We start from the raw sequence: 26,353 nt of genomic DNA on the forward strand, positions 1-26,353 counted from the left end.
TAAGTGCAATTTTCTGATTGGCCAGTGGGTCTTTTTGTTTGTTTAGTCATTATGACTGTATAAAGACATCATGTTTGCATGAAGCTGCTTATCACACAGTGTTGGTTAGCACTTCTCTTATCAATGCAAGCACATATAATTTAAAGTTTTCCTATAAAATTAGTTCTCAAAATTCAGTAGATCTTAGTTGTGCATAGAGAAGCTGATTTGCATGTTGAGGACCCTAGGAGTTTAGTCTTCGATTGTCTTGATAGAAGTCTATACTCATACAGCACCCAAGCTAGTCATCTGTAGACCCTTTTTGCACCATCCCCTAGTGATCATGAAATAAGGATCTGGAGCTATGGATGTGCACTTTCATACTGCAGCCAGTTTGGTGGATGTGAACATCCTGAGACAATATAGAAATTGCCTCATGTTTACGGACAACCACCTAATTCTTAAAACAAACTGATATGGTATTTGACGCATATAGTTACACAGTGCCTCTTGAGGCAAGGCCCTCTCTTAAAAGCCTTTATAATACCAAATAGGGTGTCAGACACACACACACACACACACACACACACACACACACACACACACACACACACACACACACACACACACACACACACACACACACACACACGCACACACACACACAAAATACAACCACCATACATACTTTTAACCAGACACATAGAGTATACTCATATATGCTGAGGCTCTTAAACTATAGACCTATTAGCCTGACTAGCCTTATCTGCAAGGCCATGGAGTGAATCATCATTGACCTTATCAACAAAGATATAGATAATCTCCAAACACTTGACCCTACTCAGCTTTATCGGAAATGCTGCATATTTGAAAGTCAAATGGTACATGGGTTACTCGCTCTGAAGATCTTACCTGGTCCGTGACATTAATTGAACCTACTGGAGGGACAGATTAATCAGAGGTTACCACACCTTTGGAATGAACTCCCACTCCATGTCAAACAGAGCACCTCATTAGCCCTCTTCAAACGCAATCTGGACGAGTGGATGGGTAATCGTATATTCACCTCAGGGATTCCACCTGTGTCCCTCTTGGACAGGGGAAATTGGTGCTGATCATGGAAATAAGGGTAGAACTTGGCTAGGTTGGAAAGGGCTCTAGGGCCATTACCCTAGTAATTTCCTATGATCCCTAATGCCTCTAAGATGTTGCACCCACAATAAATATCCTCAAAAGCAATGTAACAAAACAACACTCACCATGACACACACAGCCACATCTCACAGCATCTCAGACTCTAAGTCCTTAAAGAAAACAACCACACAACCTTGGTCATAAGGAACTCCATTGTGAGAATCGCAAATTTTGCAGTCACCAGGCTGAGCAAGGAGAGAGTCATGGTCAATTGTCTATCAGGGGCCAGGGTCCAACAAATCTTGCTCACACTCATGTCATTGAGCCATATGTAATAGTATAATTCAGTCAAATCCACCTGGATGTAATTAACCTGAGACTTTCCTCCCTGGACTGTATGAAGAGAAACATGATGCAGATATTGGACTATGGTTGTTAAGACCCAAACATTTAACAGCATTCTGCCTTCTCCAAGGATGATGCCACAATATAAACAGAAAATAATTGACTTTAACAGTTTGATTAGTTTTTGGTGTTGTTCAAAGGGCATTTAATATTTATCAGCCTGTGAGAGTATGGTAGACAGGCCATGCTGCTTTGTCACGGATGGTTTCTACCTGTCCCCGTTAGGTTTTTGTATATTGGCTAAAACCTTGTCCTTCCCAGAAGTGCTTTTTTAGTCATTGTCAAACTAATACACCTTCTGACATATCAAAACCAACACAAGAACATCTAAAGGTGTCACTGCTCAATGTCAGCAGTCTAAACAAGAAACTCCACTACCTGCAGGCCTGGAGTAGGTAGACATTTATGTAGTTACTGATATGTGGTTTAAAACTGTGGAGAGCATCTCAGCAGTGCAGAGTTACAAAGCCTACTATACATTTAGACCACCTGCTGCACAGGAAGGGAGAAGGATGAAAGGTGGACGTGTCTTAATTTACATAAGAACATAAATAGCTCAAACCTGGTAAATCAGTGGAATACATTAGAGCTTTTCCATCAATAAATTGCCATAGATAGAGTTCCATATCTTATCCTTGCAAGCTATAGGTCTCTCTTCTTGACCCAGGAAATCCACAACACATACTTAATGAACAGGAGATACTTTCCATTTAACCCAACACCATATGCATAGGTGACTTTAACTACTCCACTATAGACTGGAAATTATACTTGACTCCTAATATGCATTCACAGAGATTACTGGATATTGTAAATACAAATACCCTGGATCAGCTAGTTCATATGGACACTAGGGTGTAATCATTCTTGGCCTGGTCCTGTCAAACAGAGGAGAATATTGTCCCATCCATAGTGTATTGTCCTCACTGGTTGGACTATAAAGCTGTTTTCTTCAAAATAATAACAAAAATAAAGTCTGGAACCCCAGCTAATCCTGGAACTTTTAGAAATTATTCTAAGACAAACTTCATACAATTAAGTTACACCTTCACAAGATTTCAAGCCCCCCAAACCCAGAGAACACCACTGCTTATGTCGAATTGCTCAAGGAAACCCTGTATAATCATATTAACAGTTGCATGGAGACAGCTGTACCTACCAGTAACAAGTACAGGACTAACTAAAAAAAAAAAATCACCCTGGTGGAATCCAAGCAAAAACATGATGTATAACAAAAGGAAGAAAAGTGTGCAAAATTAGAAGATGCAATAACCAGCAGGGTAAAAACTCCTACATCAATCTAAACAACTTACTCAAGGGGCTTATCAAATCTACCAAAGCTAAATTTGAGATACAAAACAGCCTCCCAGGCCAAGGACAATCACAGATCTTTCATAAACTATGTCCACAACCTCAAAGGCAATATACATATACAACAATGTACTGAATTAATTGTAAATGGAGCTACCTGTACTGAGCCAGAAGGAAGAATCTATTAACCAATAAAATTTAGTTTCAATTTTACCCACCTTCCCCCCAGATAATCCTCCAAAAAACCCACAATCATAACTTCCCCTGCTATCACTATGGAGCAGGTCCTCAAGGCTCTGTCCAAGGCCAGGAACAGTGCATCAATGGGTCTTGATAATATCCCAGAATGTTTCCTTAATACTACAAGATATGAGCTATCAGGCCTACTAGAATCAGTATTTAAACACTATCTCTAAATAGGCTATGTGCTGAATGATTGGAGGACTGCATCAGTTACCACATTGTATAAGAGTAGGCCATCCACTGACTGGGGAACTATGGACCCATAGGCCTGATGAGTGTAATGGGGAAAGCCATGGAAAGACAAATCATAGATATGTTAAACAATGACACTGGAAACCTACAAACAATAGATACAGCTCAGCGGCTTAACAGGTAGCACACCTGCCTAAAGTACAGACGGAGGTAGGTTCTATTCTCAGACTAGGTAGTTGGATTAATTTGGGGGGGTGGAGCTTGCATAATTGGTAAGGTGTTTACCCTACAAAAACAAGGTACAGGGTTTTATTCTCACCTTTGGAAAACATGGCTAGACTTAAAAAAGATCCCCTGGAGTCATTAACCTAGTAATTACCTACTATACTATGAACTTCAGTTTGCTTTCATCAAGGACTGGACATGCCTAGTCAGTTTGGTGGACATCTTTAAGAAGGTCACCAAAGTAAGAGACAATGGCAAGATTGTGCACACTAGTTGACCTAGCCAAAGCAAGTTCACTGAATTAGGTATTAACCCCTATGTTTACCTGCTGTATAGCCAGCTGGATGACAGACAGGACCCAGGAAGTTAGGATAAGTGAGACTACCTCCATAAAGAAGCTGGTCACTAGTGGAGTGCCTCAGGGCTCAGTGCTGGGGATGTCCCTATTTGGCATCTACGTCTGTAAAGTTAAGACTAGCATCAAGGGCCACTGGCTTACCAAGTTCTCAGATGATTGTAAATTAGGTGCAGTCACTGAATCTCCTCAAATCACAAACTCCCTCCAAGAAAGCCTGACAAAGTCTAATAACTGGTTCCAGAGTTATGATCTTAAATTCAATGCCAAGAAGTGCATAATAGTATCTTTCAATAAGACAGCAACCCTCCGCAAATGATACAACCCCCCCTAACAGTAAGTAGTTAGGGATTTGGGAACACGTGGACAGTGGCTTAGTCTTTGATCATCATGCATCTCCAGTGGTAAGGAAATCATTCTATTTTGCACAAAATATGAAAAAAGGTTCAAAGATGTCATCATTCTGTTGTACTCTCTCGTCATTAGACCAGTCATTGAGTACAATGACCACTTCAGCATGACCAGGCATATGCAACAACTGGAGCATCCACAGTGAGTCCTCACAAAAAAAAATACATGGTCTTAAAAACAAGTCCTAAATGGACCTCTTCAAAGCCTTGTCCTTATACTCTGTCTCCTACAGGCTGCTGAGAGTTAACCTATGCCTGGCCAACAAAGCAACCTCTGATCCAGCCTTAATGAACCTGCTGTACATCCACAAAACAAATTACAAACGAAACAGCTGATCCAGGGACCTAATCCTCATCTGCAACATAAATAGGATATGTTGAAGGGGCAGACGTGTCCCAGTGGCTACCCCTTCTCTGGAACAGGCTTCTCATTCATGTGAAGCAAAGTTCTTCTATGCACTTTTTCAAGTAAGACTTGGATCAGTAGATGGGGAATTTTAAATTTACCCAGGGTCTAGCACCCCTGTCTCTATTAGGGAGAGGGAACTTGTAAATGCTTGACCATTCATGTCTAAGTTTATATACTCTACAAAAGCTAAAAGACCTGTACCTTTTTAATACTTCCTGTGAAGCATGGCTAGGCTTAAAAATGCCCTTTTAGGTAATTATTTATTTATTTATTTTATTTAACATTTGTTTACCAGGGGAGTCCGACTGCTTTAGCCCATTTTCAGCAGAGGCCCAGGGAGAAAAGCTTCACATACAAGTATACAGTAAACAGAACAATACTACACAGAATAGGAAATAAAATAATATTGAATGATTGTCAAATTATATACAGTGATATTTGTCAATTTACATACATCTAACATCAAAGCTCTTGAATCTTATAAAAGTGAGACTGGCACAATTTGTTTAACAGAGCAAGGATTACTTTTAGAGTATGACAGTACTGTGAGTAATGAAATGGAGAATCACAGTAAAAGGGTAAGAAGCAGGGAGGTGGAAGGGGTGAGGAGGTGAGTAATAGAAGGGAGAGTCACATGGTAAGGGATTAGAATGAATGAAGTGAAGTTTGCTAAGTAGCTGTGATCAAAGAATTAGAGCAGTGAATGATAGGTCTAGCTGCTTTAGTTTAGCCAGGGGAGGTACATGAGCAGAGCCAGTTGTTGGTAAGGTGAGCCTTGAAAAGTTGTTTAAACTTGGCTGGGAGATGGAATTCCATGATGTGGAGATGTGGTTGGAGTAAAGAGGGTCACCAAAGCTGTTGTTAGATTTAATGACCTTTAGTAGGGATTTGTTGGTAGATCTAAGGGTTCTGTTGTTTGAGTAGGGTTGGATGAGATTGTGGAGGGCTGGGCAAATATTAGGTTTGATTATGATGGTGTGGGCTGTTGTGATTTGATTGAGAGTTAGGAGGTTGTATAATCTTAGCAGTTTAGATGGCACAGCACAGTGCAGTGGTAAGATCTATACAATGAATTAATGGTGAATTTGGTGATTTTGTTGTATCAGGCCTCCAGTCTGGCTATGTCAGTTTTCTGAGGTTAGCAAAAATTGGAGAGGTGTATAGTAAGGTGGAAAGAAGGTGGGTTCTTGCAATGGTTTGTCTGGTGGAGTTGGTTAGGAATGGCTTGACTCTGTACAGTGAGGCAAGTCTGATGTGAGTCTTTTTAATGATTAGTGCGACATGTTTGTCAAATCTCAGGCTAATATCAATAGAGACACCAAGAAGTTTGGTTTGAGAGATGGGTTTGGTTTTGGTTTGGTTGGCTGAGTAGATATAAAAGGGTGTTATTTGGTTAATGGTCTTTTTGTTGGAGAAGACAATTGATTTGGTTTTGTTAGGATTTAAAGGATTTTAAGGTTTTTAGGTTAGTACTTGTAGTTGCAGTAGGGAAGGTGCTGTGCAGATTAGGGCAGAGTCATCTGCGTATTGAATTATGGTAGCCAGGTTGGTTGCAGTGTGGAGTTTGTTGGTAATGATTGTAAAGAGAAGTGGACCTAGAGCTGATCCTTGGGGAGTGCCAACTGTAATGGGTAAGAAAGAGGAGAGGTCATTTTTCCACTTCACAGCTTGTTGTCTGTTAGTAAGATAATTATGGAACCAGGAAAGGGCTGTTTCAGATAGGTTTAATGATGATAGCTCATTGAGAAGCTTTTGATAGGATACTGTATCGAATGCCTTGGACATATCTAGGAAGATAGAGGCTACTTGTTGTCCTTTATTTTTTAGATGGTTTATTGTGTTTGAGAAGCTTAATAGGGCAGTTGTAGTGCTGTGCCTGGGCCAAACTTTGTGCTGAGACTTAGTTATTAGATTATTACAGATTTGACAGTCCATGAGCTGGGAATGTATACATTCTTCCAGAATTTTTGTAAGTGGTGAAAGAATAGCTATTGGTTTATAGTTGAAGAATCGTGTTGAGGTGCCACCTTTGCATAGAGGAATGATATAGGAAGTTTTCCAAAGTCGAGGGATATATTGTTCTCTGATTGATCAGTTGATCAATTGTAAGACAGGGTAAGCGACGGTGTCAACTGCAAGCTTGAGATATTTGTTGAGTAGCTGGTCTATTGCAAGGGTTGTGGGCTTTACTTTATTTAGTAGTCTTTTTATGGTACATGCTTGGATGGGTTTTAGGGAGAAAGGGTTGACAGTAGTTTCTGTTCAGATTGGCATGGATAGGGGTGCATTGTTGTTGTTATTTAACAGAGATAGAATGAAGTTAATAAAGAAAGAGTTGAATCTTGTAGCTTGAGTATCTTTGGTGTTTGTATGGTAGGGGTTGGTGTTAGGGACTGACCATGTTGGAAAAGTCTTTGATGCTGGCCCAGAATTTTTTGGGATTATTATGGGGAGTTTGTTCTATTATGGTATAGTATAGCTTAGTGTTTTCTTATGATCTCGTGATCCTAGGTGAGAAAAAGATGATAGCAGGATCAAGTAGGTATTTAGAAAAAGCAAACGCAGTGACACAAACTTCTCAACTTGTATGTGCAAGAAATCTGGCCAAAACCAGCAATAATAGGGACAAAGGCCCCAAAACAGGGTAATTTTTAAATATCGCTAATATAAACTTACAAAGTTAATATACTAAAAGGTTTTGCATTAGCATGCATTTTCTGACAGATATGAAGTCTAAAACTCAAATGTCTGTTATTACTTAGTGATATCAATTTTCAATGATTTGGCAGAAAACCACACATTTTGTGAGGAATAGACCAAAAATAAGAGGCAAAAATCTGGACATTCTGTGAAAATCCAGACAGCTGAGAGGTATGCAGTAACACATTAAACACAGAGTTAAACTGGATGTGACTATTAATAGTAACTTTAAGGAAAAGTGTGAAATGTTACTCCATTTTTCTGCTCTGCTTTTTATTTATTTTTTTGAATTGTAAAATTTAATGGTGTTAAACAGAACACAAGTTTCTGGCATTTGCTTAAATGTCACGGGTTGCTGTGATTTTTTTTTTTTTGTTTGTCAGCTGTTACTTACACTGCAGGCAGAATCTCCAGGGATGCTTGTTTGCGATAGTGAGCAGAGGCAGAGTGCCACTCAGTAATGGGTGGTGAGTGGTTCACATTGTTACCTCACAGCAACAGGTTCTCCAGTTCAATTCATGGCTGGAGTGCCTTCTGTGTAGAGTCTGCATGTCCTCCTTGTGTTCGCATGGGTACCCTCTGGGTACTTCGGTTTTCTCCCACATTCCAAAGGCATGTGTCTGGAGCATTTCTCCCCAGGCCTCTGCTGAAAATAGGCTCTGTCCAAATTGGACTTTCCCAGTCAACAAATGTTAATTAAATAATAGATAAATAAATAATGCTGTGAAGTGCAGGATATGTGGGAGATTACAGAAAGTTATGTGCCAGCCTAAGAGCCACTGGTTCAAATCCAGTTAGTTCAGCTTCCTGAAGGCTATTGCAATGAGGCACTTATGGTGACCCTGCTGCAGGACAGTGCAAGTAGTGGTAAGGTTGTAGAACTAAGGGGAGAAACTTCAGTCACACTGTGGAAAACCAAGTAAAGTCTGTTAACAAACATTTAGCCCTGCAGAGTATAGTTGTCATCCTCTGGCTGGTACAAGCAATATGGGGTCTGAACTTTTACTTCTGAAATGAAGTCCAGAGCTTTTGGTGTATTAACTTCCTTTATGACAGCCAAGATCAGACAGGAGTCCCCGTGGACTATGATGTTTGCAGATGACATTGTGATCTATAGTGAGAGTAGGGAACAGGTGGAGGAGACCCTGGAGAAGTGGAGATATGTTCTAGAGAGAAGAGGAATGAAGGTCAGCAGGACTAAGACAGAATATATGTGTGTGAATGAGAGGGAGGATGGAGGAATGGTGAGGATGCAGGGAGTAGAGGTGGCGAAGGTGGATGAGTTTAAGTACTTGGGATCAACAGTTCAGAGTAATGGTGAGTGTGGAAGAGAGGTGAAGAAGAGAGTACAGGCAGGATGGAGTGGGTGGAGAAGAGTGTCAGGAGTGATTTGTGATAGACGAGTACCAGTAAGAGTGAAAGGGAAGGTCTACAAAAGGGTAGTGAGACCAGCTATGTTATATGGGTTGGAGACAGTGGCACTGACAAAAAGGCAGGAGTCAGAGCTTGACGTGGCAGAGTTGAAGATGTTAAGATTTGCACTGGGTGTGACGAGGATGGACAGGATTAGGAGTAAGTATATTAGAGGGGCAGCTCAGGTTGGAAGGTTTGGAGACAAAGCCAGAGAGGCAAGATTACGTTGGTTTGGACATGTGCTGAGGAGGGATGCAGAGTATATTGGGAAAAAGATGCTAAGGATAAAGCTGCCAAGTAACTGGAAAAGAGAGAGGCCTAAGATAAGGTTTATGGATGTGGTGAGAGAGGACATGCAGGTGGTTGGTGTGACAGAGCACGATGCAGAGGACAGGAAGAAATGGAAACAGTTGATCTGCTGTGGCGACCACTAACGGGAGCAGCCAAAAGAAGAAGAAGAAGAAGAAGAACTTCCTTTATACTAGATCTGGAATGAGTCTGAATTAATAAACTAATGTCTGAATTTGTGCTATCTTCATCTGGAATAAATAGCATGCACTTTCTTTTTTCTATGTGTTTAACCATCATCAAACATAAAGGCAGTTTGAAGTGGCTGCAGCCCTTTTTGGGACTCATAAGTGTGGATACTGTTAGAAATCACATGAAGAATATTCTCATAGTAGCAGTACATTCTAATATCATACTGTCATAATAGGATGGACAGAGAATGATTCATTAAGCATCTATTTCACTAGACCTTGGCTTATTTCACAATGGAATTCTGGATTTTTTTGTTTTGACAACATGTTTTTATTTATTTTTCCAAGTGTGAGTCTGTTTCTTTTTTCTTTTTCTTTTTACCTCATACATTAATGTCCTGATTTTTACTTCTGTTCCACTTGGTTACAACATTGATATAGTCAATTCAAACCATCCCTGCTCCTTCTGAATAGATAGGTCTGGTTATGTGTTGAGTCCCACAAGTGGATATATTAATGGCATATGCTTCCCTGAGATGCACCCGTCAGGGAGAGGCAAGCAGGCAATATCTCTTTTTTCTCTCCTTCCCTTGCCTGCTCCCTCATTGTCTGGGTCTCTAATCAAACACAGGTTAACTGGTCATAGCCAGGGTTCCATCTGTCTGTGTCATGGAGTCCACCTTACTTAATATAATTAACCAGCTTAGAATTGCTCACCTTTTATAATTCATGTGCCACCATGACTCCAAGTGAAAACCGAGAAAACATGCACCCTGCCAGCCAGTAAGAGCACATCTATATTAGAGAATTGGATTCTTTCACTCTCCCCCTAATCAGCAGAGTCTGGACATAGCCTGCCACCACTTATTCTGCACCACCTAGATGGGGAGAGGCAACAGAGATTATCAAAAACTGTCAGCTGCCAGAAATATTTAGTATCAAACTAAGATTATTCTAAATGAAATTCAACAGCTAGAACAATTTTTCCATTCATTATCAACAAACTCTTATGCAGATTTTATGAATCCAAATCTTTTCAGAATGAATCTCTTGAATGTAATGCTTTTAAAGATACAATAATATTAGAAGCTTTGAATGAATTGCTAATAACATTTTGGCTTAACTATTAGATTATATAACAGTAAATCATCAGATTTTTGTATCTAATATACTCGTGTTCTGATTTCAAACAACCTGCTCTAGTGTCATTGATAGTGGACTTGACAAATATCATAAAAAAATTATGTATGTCTTCCAATTCAGCCACTTCTTTAAGTGATACTTGAGGCAACCTCAAATGTACTGATCGTTTTTGTCATAATTCAAGATTAGTCTGACTTTCTGACTTAGATATCACAGATGAAGAATTTTGTCATCATAACTAATTGCCACAGCCAGATGTCTTGAGTCCTAATCTCTATAAAACCCTGGGGGATATCTGACCCACTTTCTGGTTTCCTTTATCAAGCATTCTTTCTCTGTTATTTCTAGCACTCTTCATTTTAGACATTTCTATCAAATTGATTCTTAAGTCTGGATAACATCCATCTCTTCCTTATATCATTATCTAGTCCTATCTCTTTAGAGAACAAGGATCACAAACCCTCATTAAAATGTTAGTTTTACATGTAGAAAAGATCTGAAGCAAACCTTGTGAGTATTAAACACATTGGATTAGTTAAAGTCTATAATCAATAAGACAGATTCACATGAATGGATCTATTTTGTTGAACCAAAGCACATTCAGGGCCCTAGGATATTACTGTCCCTTTACAGTGAAGAAAGTCAGAGCTAGTTGGCTGGGGCTTCATATTCATAACTTTTGAAATCATGGGCTTTCCATCCCGTTTAATCCATTTTATTAATCTTAGGACCAGTTTACCTATCCAGTAATCACTTGCTCAGTTAACAGATGAATGAATGAATGAATGAAAAAAAAAATACATAAGATAGATAATGTACCAGTGGAGTCTGTTGATTCCTTGTATAACCTAACACTGAAGTCAGGCAAGTGTCTTAACTCTTATCTTTGCCATTTAATTTAGTCTTGGAATCCTTAATAAGAAAAAAAAAAACGATAAGCAAACTAAATCTATGAACCTATAAGTTTCTGCTGACAGTACCCTATAAATCCTCTGACATAAACTAACAATATTTTGTTTAAGCTCAGTTTTCCAATGTCTTCTCTCAGTACTACAGTATATTCTATTGGTGTTTACAGTAAATACTCTATTTACAAGTTAAGCAATGACAAATCTTGTTCTTTTTGTCTGCAGTCACATCTCTACCCAAACGACTTTTAACATCTTAGAGCAGAAAGGGGTATCCCATGACCTTAAATATTTAGACATTTATCTGAAGCCTGACAAGATATGAGAGGATTTCAGAACTAGAAAGACTTTCTATTACCTGGCAAAGTTAATGTTTGATAATTGATGGTTTCTTGCCTATATTACACCTTATGAATGCTTCCTAACTTTCTCAGGGGAAAAAGGTTCTCTTTTCTACTTAACTTTGCAAGACAATTTCTTATAGGTTCATAAGTTCATAGGTAAGTACTAGACTAGTTGCCATAGCGGGCTATTTTAAGCCTACTTAAGCTCCCTTTTAGTGCTCAAAATAACCTATACCATTTGGTTATAAATTTACCTTACTCATCACATGGTTAATAATTATATATTACCCCAAATGAGAATAACTGGGAGCAGACCATATATAATTTGAGGGGACCCATGCATGGGGTAAAGCATTTAGGAGCTGCAGCTGTCCATTAGTAGTACAGCAGGCAGTACTGGCATAAATTTTCAGTTTCCCATCAATAGATCTAAGCTGTACTTGAAAATGGATAGGGATGAACTTTGTTTTATGTGGATGGGGAATCTGTTCCATAACAGCGTATAGGTGTTTGCTGCAAAATACACCTGTCCCATCAAACCACTCTGTTGATGATGTAGAATAAGCTTAGATCCCTAGACCAAGTATTTCTGATGCCATTTCACTTGCCGATGTGCAGTAAATCTAGGTCAGAGAATGCTTTGTATGCCAGACACAGGTCACCTCTTAGCAGCCTGTAAGATACCAAGTATAGTGACAGAGCTTTGAATTGATCTATGTAGGACTTGTTGTTAAGGCCTTCTATCCTTTTAGTAAGGTATCCCTGTAGACATTACAGTTGTTGCATGTATCTGGACAGATACAAGCCAAAGGGGGCATTTTATTCAACAATTGGCCTAATGAGTGGTGAGTAAAAGAGAGCAATGACATCCCTAGATCTAGACACAATCCCTTTGTTTATAGTCTATGCAATATAGAAATACTTTTTTGCAACAACAGACACGTGTTGGTCAAAGGTTAGATCACTGTCCACTTAAGTTCCTAAATCCCAAACACAGAGAAATTTCTTCACAGAAATGGGCATCTGACAGTCACTTACATTAAATTATGTCATCCCTGTCTACAGGTGGTATCTGAGCACTTAATTCTGAAAGTTTTTTTTTTATTGTTTTCATAATGTGACTGATCTATTTACCATGGTTAGGCATGCAAGCAGGACAGTACAGGCTCTTATCTGGTCAAAAACTAAAAACTATTTTTGTAGCCTTAAATGATGCTACTGCTGACGCCATTTTTCACATTTCACCACACCGATTATCCTAGAACATAATAGTTCACCCAGATGTGATTTCTGACAGGCTTGGTCTGTCTGTATACTGTGCTAGGCTTTGCCATGATAACAGGTGCTGCTCACCTCATTCTCTAAAACCGGAAATTTTAATCTAATGCTTTTTCTGTTACTCCCAAGCTCTCTGAATACAAATTATCTGACTTATATTAAAATTGCTAGCTCCTAGGTTTGGTAGAATTGCAATCACATATTGGAAAAGTCTAGCCCCAGGACATGGAGCCTACATGGAATGTATCCACGTACATGGACACGGTTCCCCCTCAGCAGTGAGCTATGCATATTAATGATTGCATACTGCCGAGGGACAGCATTGGAACACAGTTATTGACTTGGTGTAGGGATAAGTGTAGATGCTATCCATGGTTGTGGATGGCCTGTACTACTCCCTGCTACTGTTGAAACATTGTACAATGGGTCAAATGAGTCATATTTCATTTTAAATATATTTTTCCATTTTCTTGCATGTTTGCATGGCACGGAGTGCAGCAATGCCAAGCTATGCTCACATATAGATAGCTGACACCTGCCAGACAACTAAAAATAGAAACCAGATGTCATTAGTTATCACAATTACATATTTCTGCAATTTTAAATATTTTTTATTATTTCTGGGTTTTTTTAATTGCTGTTTATGCGGTGTGGCATAGAGTGCTACAGAGCTGAGCATTACTCATACATACATAGCTGACAGTTGCTAGATATCTAAAAGTAGTAACCAAAAGTAATTAATTATTTATGTCTGGATTTATTTAAGTGCAGTTGCACAGAGTGCCATGGTATTTAGCACTGCTCAAAAAACACCAAATGAAGAAGTAGTCAAAAGGTGAGATGAAAAAGAAAATTCCTTTAATCCATTCAATACATCCGTCCTGGTACCTCGGCAATTTGCCTTCAGTGGAAGTGAAGAGGTGTCATCATGTTCATCAGTTGAGACTGGTGTGAGTAGTCGCAAAAGTGTTTCCTTTGAAAACATTGCAATGGAAGGTCCAGATGGAGCTGTGGAGAATCGGAGAGGTGAGCAGAGTAATCGGAAGCCTTATTCTAAAGTGCAAACTAGATCTGGAAGGAACCAGGGTAAGGCGACTCACACTTCCACTTCATTGCCTAATTCAAAAAACTAGAAGTAAATTCTGTTTGTTCCTCATAATGACAGGCATTATTTAACTGTAGTCATTCTGTTGATGCCTGTTTGGACTCTCAGACTATTTCGGATAATGTTACTATGACTGGTTTTGAAAATGTTGCTGATGGTGTCTCTGCTAGTAATGTTGATTTAGTTTGTAACAATTTAAATGCAGTTAACCTTTCTGGATTGTGTCTGTCTGAAGACATGCTTAGAGTTTTGTTAAAAGGCACTAAGTTTGTACCTACTAAGTTACCTTTGCTTGCAGACGTATTAGTGGATGTTAAAAAATTTGTCCGCAAATTGAATTTAAAGGTATTTTTTTCTGAACGTCAGAATTATTTTCAAACTGAAAGTAATATTTCACCACATGATGAGATATTGGATTTGAGTATATATGATTATGATGATTTGGTGTTAGATGGATGTGAAGATAAAAATGATGAGTTGGATTTTTCTGAAGATGTTAACCCTTGTGTGGATGAAAGTTTTGGGGGGGTTATGGGCTCATTGATGTCCCTTGTTTTTCAGGTAATAGTACCTTTATTCCTCCTAAATGTTCGCTGGCTATAAATGCATTTGAATATGTTGCATATTCTAGCATTGAAAAAGCACACAAAGAGTTTTGTAGGCAAAATAAGTCATTTAACTTAAACAAATGTGAATGGGTGGCTTTAAAAGAGTTGAGAACAAAACTAGATAAGATAACTATTAAACCCGCTGACAAAGGGGGTAATTGGGTAGTGATGGATACTGATAAATATGAATGTATTGTTAACACTTTGTTGGGAGAGGACACATATGTTAAGTTGAATAACAATCCTTTGAAACGTTATTCTGAAGAGCTTAGTGAACTATTAGAAAAAGGAGAAAGGTTAGGCTTTTTTACTAGTAAGGACATTAAAAAGTTAACAGTCAAGGAACCTTGTCATCCATACATTTACATTATTCCTAAAATTCACAAAAATATGACAAATCCGCCAGGAAGGCCCATCATTTCTGGCATAGGCTCTTATGTATAAAGAGTCAATAAATGTTTGGATTTTCATTTCAAAAAGTATCTCCCTAAAGTTTGTTCCCATGTAAGAAATACTCAAGATGTATGTCAGGCATTGTGTGGGGTAGAGTGGAAAGAGGACTAATACTGGGTGACAGTTGATGTTTCATCCTTATATACTAACATCAATAAGAGATGAGGTTTAGAGGCCATGCAGAAGATGATGGGTGAAGGACCACGTATGTTTTTGTTATGTTTACTGGAGTTTAGTTTGACACATAATTATTTTATGTGGAAGAAAGATTTCTTTCTACTAGTTAAGGGGACTGGTATGGGTGCAGCTTTTGCACCCACATATGCAGTAATATACATGGGTGAATTTGAAAAAGAATTCATGTTTCAAAGCAATTTTTTTGTGAATAATGTCTTTTATAGACGTTACATTGATGATCTTATTTTTGTTTGTAGGGGTGAGGTGTCCTTGTTTGAGCAATTCATAAAACATCTGAATGACAACACACGTGGGTTAAGATTTATTGCACAAAGTTCTTTGTGCAATATATCATTTTTGGATGTAGAATTTTATGTAGGGAAGGATAATTTGATACAACATAAACCTTTTAGGAAACCAACAGCGGTGAACAATGTTTTGCATGCAAGCAGTATGCATCCACCCCATTTAATTAAGGCATTACCTGAAGGGGAATTTAAGAGAATTTTAAGAAATACCTTAGACCCAGATTTATGGGAAGAAGCTTGTGATGAAATCTTTACCAGACTTATATCTAGAGGGTATGAAATTACTGTACTTTTAGGTATTAAGAATAGGTTATATAGAATCAAAACCTCAGGAAGGGGTGTGTATCATAGTGACCATTGTCATTTGTTGGTCGCATCTACACAAGAAAATATATTTTTTGTGTCCAGATTTTCTGATTTTTCAACTGTGGTTGAAAAAAATCTTAAAGAATTGTGGCATGTTGTGTGTGATGACCTAAATGTTGGTCATCTATTTCCTAGGCACATCACGTTTTCATACAGTAGGTACTATAACTTAAAAGAATTGTTGAACAGAAAACTGGAACATTCTATTGATGTGAATATTGGCATGCATTGTTGTGGCCGGTGTTTGGTTTGTGATAGGGCAAAAAATATGCATGGGATGAAAATAAATGGTAAGAAATATTTAGCATTTGAGAAGTTTGATTGTTTGTCATCTGGGGTGGTATACATTTTGGGCTGTGATTGCATCATGCCCTTATGGTATACCGGACAGACCACCAGGAAGGTTAAAGTGTGTATTTTAGAGCATTTAGGGGATATTAGGAGGAGAAACATGGAAAGTCCAGTAGCCTCTCATTTCATTAATACACATAATGGTAATATAGAGGGTTTTTCATTTACTGTATTGGCAAGACCCCATTTTTGTGCAGGAAATTTTAAAACTGCATTAAGCAGGTTAGAATACAGAATGATCCTAGGGTATCATACATTATATCCTAGAGGAATAAATTTAGAGAGTGGGTTTACAGTATAAAATACAGTAGTGGTGAAATATTTTGAGTCATAATGAAATTTGAATGTATTTACATTTATATGTATTTAAATGCTTTATGCATTTATTTATTTATTTATTGTTACGTATAATTTAATATTTAGTGAAATCAATGTTATATAATGTGTTAAATAATTTATGAAATTTTAATTCAAATGAATTAATATGTATTTAGCATAATTTTGTACAGTCTTCCATACAGTTCAGTTTTAAGTAGTTTATAAGAGTATGTAAAGAACATGTATTGTTTTATACAAAGTGCTTTGTTGATTGTATCTGAAGGGTATTTGAAGTGTAAGTATTAATAGGGTTAATGACACAATGAAATAATTAATGGATTAATTGATGAGCATATAAAAAGAGAATGGGTTCACTTGGTTATTGGTTATTTGTTCCACTGAAGGTGAATTGCCGAGGTACCAGGACTGATGTATTGAATGGATTAAAGGAATTTTCTCTTTCATCTCACCTTTTGACTACTTCTTCATTTGGTGTTTTTTGAATATTGTTGTGTTGTGGCCTTTGCTGTTTTTTGCTATTTAGCAATGCTAACAGGTAGCCCAGTAGTATATGTGAAGGTATAGTAATTTTCATAATATCCAAGTAACTAAATGGGTAGAGATACAGCCTAATGTTTAGTAGGTCCTGGGTTCAAGTCTCTAGCAATGATAAGATGTCTATAATTTAATTTATTTCACATGTTTAATTTTAAAGACAAATTTGTGAAATATGGCACTGCTGCGCTGGGCTGATCACTGCTTAGACATGATAATGGCTGCTTTTGTTTGTACAGTATTGAATGGATGGATGGAAGTTGAGCTAAACCCCTGGTTGTGCAAGTGTTCACACTGCTTAGCTATACTTAGCTGGTTTGCATGCTGCCAAGCCATGCTGTGCTTTTTGAATGGTGATCAATGATGTGTAAGGGTGGGAAAACTACCTATATTAAGCTCAATAGGCAGGAATTCTGCAACAGCATTTGGAGTCTTATCTACTGTGGATATGACAGGTGGTGCTGGTGAAGGTGCACCATTTGGGGTGCAGAGATGTGGTATTCAGGAGTCCAGGGTCTTTGTTGGGCTGCTGTTTAAAAATCATGAACCCAGGCTGCTGCAGGGCAGTTTCCAGGGCTTACTGCAGTAAAGTATACACCATAAAAACTGTAGTGCAATAAATGGGCAAGTAGAGCTGTAGTGCAATAAATGGACAATAACAACTGTGTTGCAATAAACAATAAACAATACCAATAACAGTAAGCAAAATGGTGTACAGCAGGATTGTGTTGTTATAACCATTTCAGTAGAGCTGTATGCATTACTTGTCTATGGTAAGGTTGCTGCTGTCAAGTGTAACACTGTAATAGCTGTAGAATGCAGAAGTAATGGCCTGCAAACTGTACTGTTTAATTCATAGTATGGTCCAAGACTGTCTCCAGGTGAATATCAGTCACATAATGCTCTCTGTTCCCCCTACTTCAGGTAATAAATGTATATGGCTGAGGTAGCCCAGTCTATGGCAGATATTTTGTGGATTTCACAGACATTTATCAGCAATACCAATAAAATTTTAAGCAGCATTGTTGATTCCTACAGAAATGTGTTTTAATAAATCTGGTATAGCTGTATGCCATGTATGTGTGTTCTACTGTCACTGCAGTCAAGTATACCACTGTAATAGTTCTGGAATGAAAAACCCATTTAGTCACATAATGCTGTCTTTTTCTACCATTCCAGGAACAAACAATATAAGGGTGAGGTAGCCCATGTTATGAACAGGTATAATTGTGGTTACATTTCACAGGCACTTATAGGTTCACAGGTTCATAGGTTGGTACTAGGCTATCGGCCCTAAGGCCTATACAAGCCTAGCCATAACAATTCCCTGGCTATTTCTTCCCACACTATTTACTTCCCTGGATCCCTGTTCCTTTCTCCCATCCAGTCGTCAAGGTTCCTTTTGAAGAAGGCCAAAGAGGCACTCTGCTTGACATGTATGGGCAGTCTGTTCCAAAGTGTGGAGAGCCTCTGGGTCAGGAACCTATCCCTCCAGCATATTTTGTTTATTGTGATGACAAGGTTTAGATCTCTGGGGCGTGTGGCTCTGAGGGATTGGGATTTCTTTAAGTGCAGCATGTCCAACAGCTCTGGGTTTGACATGGCCTTGTATTTTAAGCAGAGATCACCTCTGAGTAGATGATATGCGACAGAGTATAGCTGGAGTTTTTTAAGGCGGTCAGCATAGGACATCTGCTTTAGGCCTGTGATTCTTTTAGTGAGGTATCTCTGTGGTCTTTCCAGTTGTTGCAGATGTCTTGAGAGGTACATACCAAATGGGGCATTGTATTCTATAATGGGTCTAATGAGGGATGAGTACAGTGGGACAATGACCTCCTTTTTTCTGGATGAGGTGTGCCATATAGAAGGATTTCCTGACTGTTGTGGCGATGTGGTTATCGAAGGTGAGACCACTGTCCACCTGTATCCCTAAGTTTCTTATCACACTTTTGGTGTTTAGTGTACTGCCACCTATGTGGTAGTTCACAGGTACATGTTTTTTCCCAAAGGGGATAACTATACATTTCTTGGCATTGAGATTGAGCCCATGGCTCTGGCACCAATAATCTGTTTCTGTAAGGCCCTTTTGTAGAGTATCCACATCATTTGGGGATTCAGTAATGGCTTCCAGTTTGCAGTCATCTGCGAACTTTGTTAGCCAGAGTCCCTTAGTGTTGGCCTGTACTTCAGAGAAGTAGATGCCAAACAAGAGCGGTCCCAGGACTGAACCCTGAGGTACTCCACTTGTCACTTGTCTGGAAATAGATTTTGAGTCGGCTACTTTTACAGTGTGGGTTCTGTCAGTAAGCCAGTTGGCAACCCATCGAGTGATGTAGGGATTAATGCCCAGCTTAGTAAGTATGTCTATGATTCCAGAGTGGGGGATGGTGTCAAAGGCCTTGGAGAGGTCCAGATAGGCTGTGTGGACTGCCTTATCCTCATCCACGGCTCTGGAGAGTGATTCGAAGAAGTCAATCAGGTTCAAGAGACAAGATTGGCCCTTCACAAACCCAAACTGGGTTGGGTCCAGTGTTTGAAGGTTGCCAATGTCTTTGTTTATAAGTTCCATGATAATACGTTCCATGGCCTTGCAGATCAGGCTTGTCAGACTGATGGGGTGGTAGTTCCCTGGATCCAAGGTGGATCCCCCCTCATGGAGTGGGATAACTGTAGCTGTGCACTACTTAGTGGGCACGAAGCCTGAGGTGAGGCTATGATTAAACATGACACTTAGGTGAGGTGCCAGTTCATTTTGTAGTTCATGTAATACACCGCCCGGGATGTCATCTAGTCCCATGGATGCTGTATTCTTAGCTTTGGAGAGTGTGATTTTTACCTGTGTGGCCATTATTACTGGGATTTGGCAATACCAATAAAATGTTAAGCAGCATAGTTGACTCCTAAAAAGAATTGTTTCAATATATACAGTATGGCTGCATGCTATGCACGTGTGTTCTACTGTCACTGTAGTCAAGTATAGCACCGTAATAGTTCTAAAATGCAAAACAGATTCATATGATCATAAGATCATAGGAGGTTACTAGGCAAATGGCCCTGGAGCCCTTGCAAGCCTAGCCAAGAGTTTACCCCCCCCCCAAAAAAAAAAACTCATTCAGCACTGGTCGCCCTTGTCAATAAGGGACACAGGTGGAACCCCTGGGACAAATTTGTGGTTTCCCATCCACTCATCAAGTCTGTGCTTGAAAAGAGGTGCTCTGTTTGACATATATGGGAAGTCTATTCCAGAGACAGAGCAGCCTCTGGGACACAAACCTGTCTCTCCAGCAAGTTTTGTTGATGTCGCATATTACATTCAGGCCATTTGAGTGGGTAATGTGTGAGGAGTTAGACTTACAGATATGGAGCATCTCTAATAGGGCAGGGTCTGAGATTGCCTTGTAGGCAAGACACAGATCACCCCTGAGCAATCTGTATGATACCAAATAGAGTGACAGTGATTTGAGCCTGTCTGCACATGACTGGTGTTGGAGGCCATGGATTCTCTTTGTGAGGCATTTCAGTAGCCTTTCCAGTTGGTGCAGATGTTTGGAGAGGTACATACCAAATGGGGCTTTATACTCAATTATTGGTCTCATGAGGGAGGAGTATAGAGAGGTAATTACCTCCTTTTTTCTGGATGCAATCCCTTTACTTATGAGATGAACCAAGTAAAATGCTTTTCTGACCACTGCCGCTACATGATGGTCGAATGTGAGGTTGTTATCAATCTTAGTGCCCAGCTCTCTCACTACAAGGTTGTGTGCTTAGGGGGTTGCTATTGATGTAGTAATCAGTAGGGGCCATGTTTTTGCTGAATGGTATGATGATACATTTTTTTGCATTTAGCTTGAGGCCATGACTTTGACACCAATCATTAGTTGTTGAGAGACCCTCTTGCAGTATGTTAACATCATTTGGGGAGTCAATGACAGCACCCAACTTACAGTCATCCACAAATTTGGTCAGCTACAGGCCTTTTGTTTTTGCCTGGACCTCTGAGAAGTAGATGCCAAAAAGTAGGGGTCCCAGGATAGATCCCTGGGGAACTTCACTAATGACAGTTCTGCTATCAGTGGTGGAGACAACTATTTTGACTTTGAGGGTCCTGTTGGTGAGCCAGTTGGGCACCCACTTGATGAGATAGGGATTTACACCAAGTTGTGTTAGCTTTTCAATGATGCCCGAGTGGGGGATTGTGTCAAAGGCCTTGGCCAAGTCAAGGTAAGCTGTATGTACTGACTTTCCTTTATCCAGGGACTTGGTGACAATCTCAAAGAAGTGAACCAGGTTCAACAAGCAAGATCTGCCCTTGATGAATCTGAACTGGGTGGGGTCAAGTGCTTGGAAATTGCCTACGTCTGTGTTTATGAGATCCATAATAATATGCTCCATGGCTTTACAGATCAGACTTGTCAAGTTAATGGGGTGATAGTTTCCAGGGTCAGTAGTGGCACCACCTTTGTGCAAGGGGATGACAATGGCAGTTCTCCACTCTGGCAGAATGAAGCCTGTACTTAGGCTGTGGTTGAATAGGGTGCTCAATGGTGATGCCAGTTCTTGCTGGAAATGGTGTAGAATACAGCCTGGGATACTATCAGGTCCCATGGAATCTGTGTTCTTTGCCTTGAATAGGGCCTTTAGCACTTGATCTATGGAGATGTGAAGTGCAGGAAAAGAATCATGGATGTCAAAAGGGCCTTTTGGGGGACAGGGTGGTGATGTTTGTGCTGACCCTATCTGCTAGAAGGTTGGCTAAGTCAACAGGATCGGTGTAAGTGATACTGTTAAGTTCTAATTCAGAGCAAACCTGGGCTTTGCCATGGAGGTTCCTGATGTAACTGAAGAAGGCTTTGTGGTTTACCTTTGTTTCAGAGCTTCAGTCACATAATGTTCTCTTTTTCTCCCACTCCAGGAACAAATGGTATATGGTTGAGGTAGCCCATGTTATAAGCAGATATGATTGTGCTAACATTTCGCAGACAGTTATCAACAATACCAATAAAGTTAATTTTTTTGCAGATGTCCCTTGTAGTCACAGCTATTGGGTTCTATTTCCATGCCCGCCAACTAAGGCATCATGGATGTCTAGATTATGCACTGTACACAGACATTCCTCTCAAGTTTCACGATTTCATGCCATGTGATTAAAACCACCTAATCTGTCTGTCACACCATTACAGAAAAATGATTACCTGGAATGCAATGTATTACCAAATCTGCTTGCAGAACTCCTTGGTAGTTATAGAAGCCCACTTTATGTGAATGTGTTCTGTGTAGTAGTGTACCAGCATTTGTTATTGCTTGGCCCATACTGACCCATGCTAATAGCTTGAGAGGTATGTGCATGCCACATCAGCTATAGGAGAATTGTAGTCACTGTACTCAGAACTAACGCTACACACCAGTAGAGTATTTAGTAGCAGTGTTTTCAGGGATATAGTCTGCATTGTCAGTAATGGATTGTTTCTCACTCCCTCTTTCTCCCCACCCCTCATCTCATTTATTTATTATTGTTATTAATTATTATGATTTAATATAAACATATGTTGTTAAACTGACTATATTTTTGCAAAATGTTATGTAATATTGTTATGTGTTATTATGATTCACTATTAACATACTTTGTTAAACTAACTATTTTGTTGCCTTTGTGGTTTACTTCTTACTGACATGCTGTTACCATACTTACTGTTATGTTATTTACTGCTGTGTTACACATACTATACATTAATATGTATTTATATGCATTAAAATGATGTTCCATTCTGTTAATACTAACAATGGTTTGGTTATTACTAACCTTAATTTATTGCTCTACCTCATTCACCAGAGCACGTCAAGGTAGGCCGGTTCCATCTGATCCCTCTACCTTGCCTCAACCGGCCATGGCACTGGGTCCCAGCATGTCTGGGACCCACACTGGTGGTGCCCTCTCTGCTGCCCCTGCACTACCTGATGCATTGGGTAGTACCACCCAACCCCCTCTGGAAGCGGTGGTGGAGGGGGTGTTATCACCTGGAATGAGCTGCCGGTCTTGGTGCGTAAGATAGTCTACTGTGGGTTGGACCACCACCTGTGCCAGATTGAGGGCATGCTAGCCAACCTGGTGTGGCAGCCTCACTTCAGTACCCAGCCTCCAGCACTGCCACCCTTGGGGCAGTGAAGAAGCAGTGCTGACAGTCCCATGGATGTGGGATGTGAGTCACCCTGCTGTCGTCTGGAGGCACATGGGACTTGGATTCCACAACACCCTCCCTATCCAAGGTGTTCACTCCCCCTCATGTGTCACACACCACCTGTCTGCTGTCTTGTCTGTATTGTCTGTCTGCAAATGCATCCTCATCTACCCAACTTACCTCCCCCACACAAATACCTATGTCCCTTCCCCAACATTCCACTCTCACCTTAAAAAAAATGGGCACCTGTCCCAAAATGAAATATTGTCCCATGCATAGCTCTCCATTTTGCACACTCCAGTTGGCTTGACAATGCAGTTATATTGTCCTCACTCCTCTCTCTGGGGTTGAGAGTTCAAGGTTTGTCAAAGTGCACAGTTGTTGCTGTTCAAGAAATGGATAACTATGGTTCTTTCCTACATCCTTCCTGCACATCCCTACCCGCCTTTCACTATGTTTTTTCCACGATTTGCACCCCATTTCACCATTTTTCTATCTCCCCATTTTTCTTCTCTTTATATTTTTTTAGCCCATTGCTGCTCAGCGCTCCTTGTTGTACTGCTTTGCTAAGCTCAGCTAAATAGAGCTATATTCACTTTAAGTGTTTTTAAACTTGTAATACACACTCACAATTATAAACACCTGTCCCATATTTCAAACCCAAGACCATTGCACCTGCAGACCACTGCATTAACCTGCCATGCTACACAGCTCTTACTTAAAACAGGTGGTTTAAAGAAAACATATTAATTGCCAGTTACAGTCATTAAGCATGTTTCAGCAGAGCTGCGTGCCATGCCATGCAAACTTGATTAAAATGCAATGAAAGCAAAAAAAATAAAAATGGGAGAGTACTTTGGGCTCTGGTGCAGTAATACACCACTAGAAAGCCAAAGACAGAATAATGGATGTAAGTGAGGCCTGTGATAGCAGGTAAATGTGCCCTTCAAAAGCAAAATGTAGAAAGACATCTAATAAGGCATTAATGGCAAAATACATGTTCATCTGGGACACTGGTACACATATACATTCATATAAAGCCACGCACATACTGATGGATGCAGAAAATGTATGTCACGGCCTATATGCGTGCACATATATCTTGCAAATACACCTGCTGCCAGACATCTCAACCATACTGAATTCCTCAGTTTTTACCGGTTTTGAGGTCAAAATAATGGGGTGACACAAATTCTTGGGTGGCCCCTTTTATTTCCAAATTTCCTGTTTTTTTTCAAACATTTTTTTCTGTTGTCATTGCATGCTGTCATCACACACAGGGGACATGTGCAATGACATCAGCTTCATGAGCAGCCTGTTGGAATTTGGCTGAGGGCTGGAGGGGGTCTGTACTAACTGCTTGACTCTGAACTCTGACTGTTTATTTCCATACAGTGACAAGGTGCATCTCTATTCTGCCATTTGCAAAGATTAATAGTTGATGTCCACAGGTAACTATATATCAAGGTTCTTATGTTTACTTTTAATTTGGTGTGTGTGTCTGCTGATAGAATTCGGCTGGTCTTATGTTTACTTTTACAAGTTCTGTGTGTGTGTATGCTGATAGAATTTGGCTGGAAAAGGGGTGTACTAGCTGTTGGACTCTGACCTCAAGCTCTGACTGTTTATTTCCGTACAGTGGGCAACATGTAATTCTACCATTTGCAAGGAGAGTTTTACAGAATATTTGGCTCATACTTGTGGTCTTTCCTCTTACAATTTGTGTTTTTATGGCAAATCAGTGAGAACTGAATTCATTAAGTAATGATAACCATTTAAGTTTCAGTCTTCCTAACTTTCAGGAAATGCATTGGTAATATAAAACATTTTATTCTAGCAACTTTTCTAGGATTATATAAGCAATGTTTAAAATGTGCCCCTGGTTTTGAGCCTTGCCCCCCCCCCCAATAAATTTTGGCATTTTTCAGATTTCTTGTACTGCATAGTTTTTCAGGGGGAGAGAAGTTTAGTGCTCCTTATGTTTGTGTTTGTTGTTAGTAGCACAACAGGTAGAATACTTGCTTTTGATGCAGAAGGCTATGGGTTCCACTCCCACAGTATGTAGATGGATTGCTGATACTGTACTGTGCTGTACTTTTAAAGGGGGTGGATGCTGCAGTCCTGAGAATGTCCTCTTTGGCAGAGATACTGCTATGAACCTATCAGTTTGCCACCCATTCCCTATTGCAATATTACTAGCTTATCATTTTTTTAATGTAACATAGGCAATTTATTCCTCAAGGGCAACAGGCACTTTATTTGGATGTTTGCTAGCAGCAACCTCTGCATTAGTTATAGATCTCATTAATGTGGAATTATTTAGATGATGTTTACTACTATAGAAATTGTGCATATTTACTGATATTGGTGGATTGTAGACATTTGATTAGCCTTTTATGATGTGAATGTTCTGAATTGGGCAGGTTTGTCATTATCGGTTCATGCATTTTGTTTCATTGCTTACTGGAAAAATGTTCAAAACGATAACTTTAAAACTCGCTCTAACAAGTGTGTTGTATTATACAAGGAATATAGTTTAGTACAATCAATAAGTGTATTAAAGAACACATGTATGTTTCGTGTGCAAGGGGCTTATGAATTGAAAACAGGCCAAAGGTAATCTTTATCCGCCACTGACCAGATGCATTTTCTTTGAATGTGGGTTTTAATGAATGCGAGTTTCAAGGGCAAGGAAGTTTTAATGCTAAGTCTGTTTTCATTGTGAGATTGTATTGCTTTGTTTAGCAGATGTCTATTAGTGTTTGTGCTATAAAATATAAAATGTAAAATAAAAGTTTTAAATGAAATCCAAATAATCACTGTAGAAGTAAAGCAGTATGCAAATTACAGTATTTATGGTAAATTAGGCAAAATAGCCAAGAAAGGGGACATTGGAATGGCTGCAGGGGGGAGGGCTGTGTATGGGCGGCACCATTTAACCATGATTTTGTGAGGGGGAAAGGGAGACAAACTCAAAGACAGCCCCAGGTCCCGGGCAGCACAAACTC

Source organism: Protopterus annectens, chromosome 1.part1 (genome assembly GCF_019279795.1).
Source record: "Protopterus annectens isolate FY-2018-M chromosome 1.part1, PAN1.0, whole genome shotgun sequence".
NCBI lineage: Eukaryota > Metazoa > Chordata > Ceratodontiformes > Protopteridae > Protopterus > Protopterus annectens.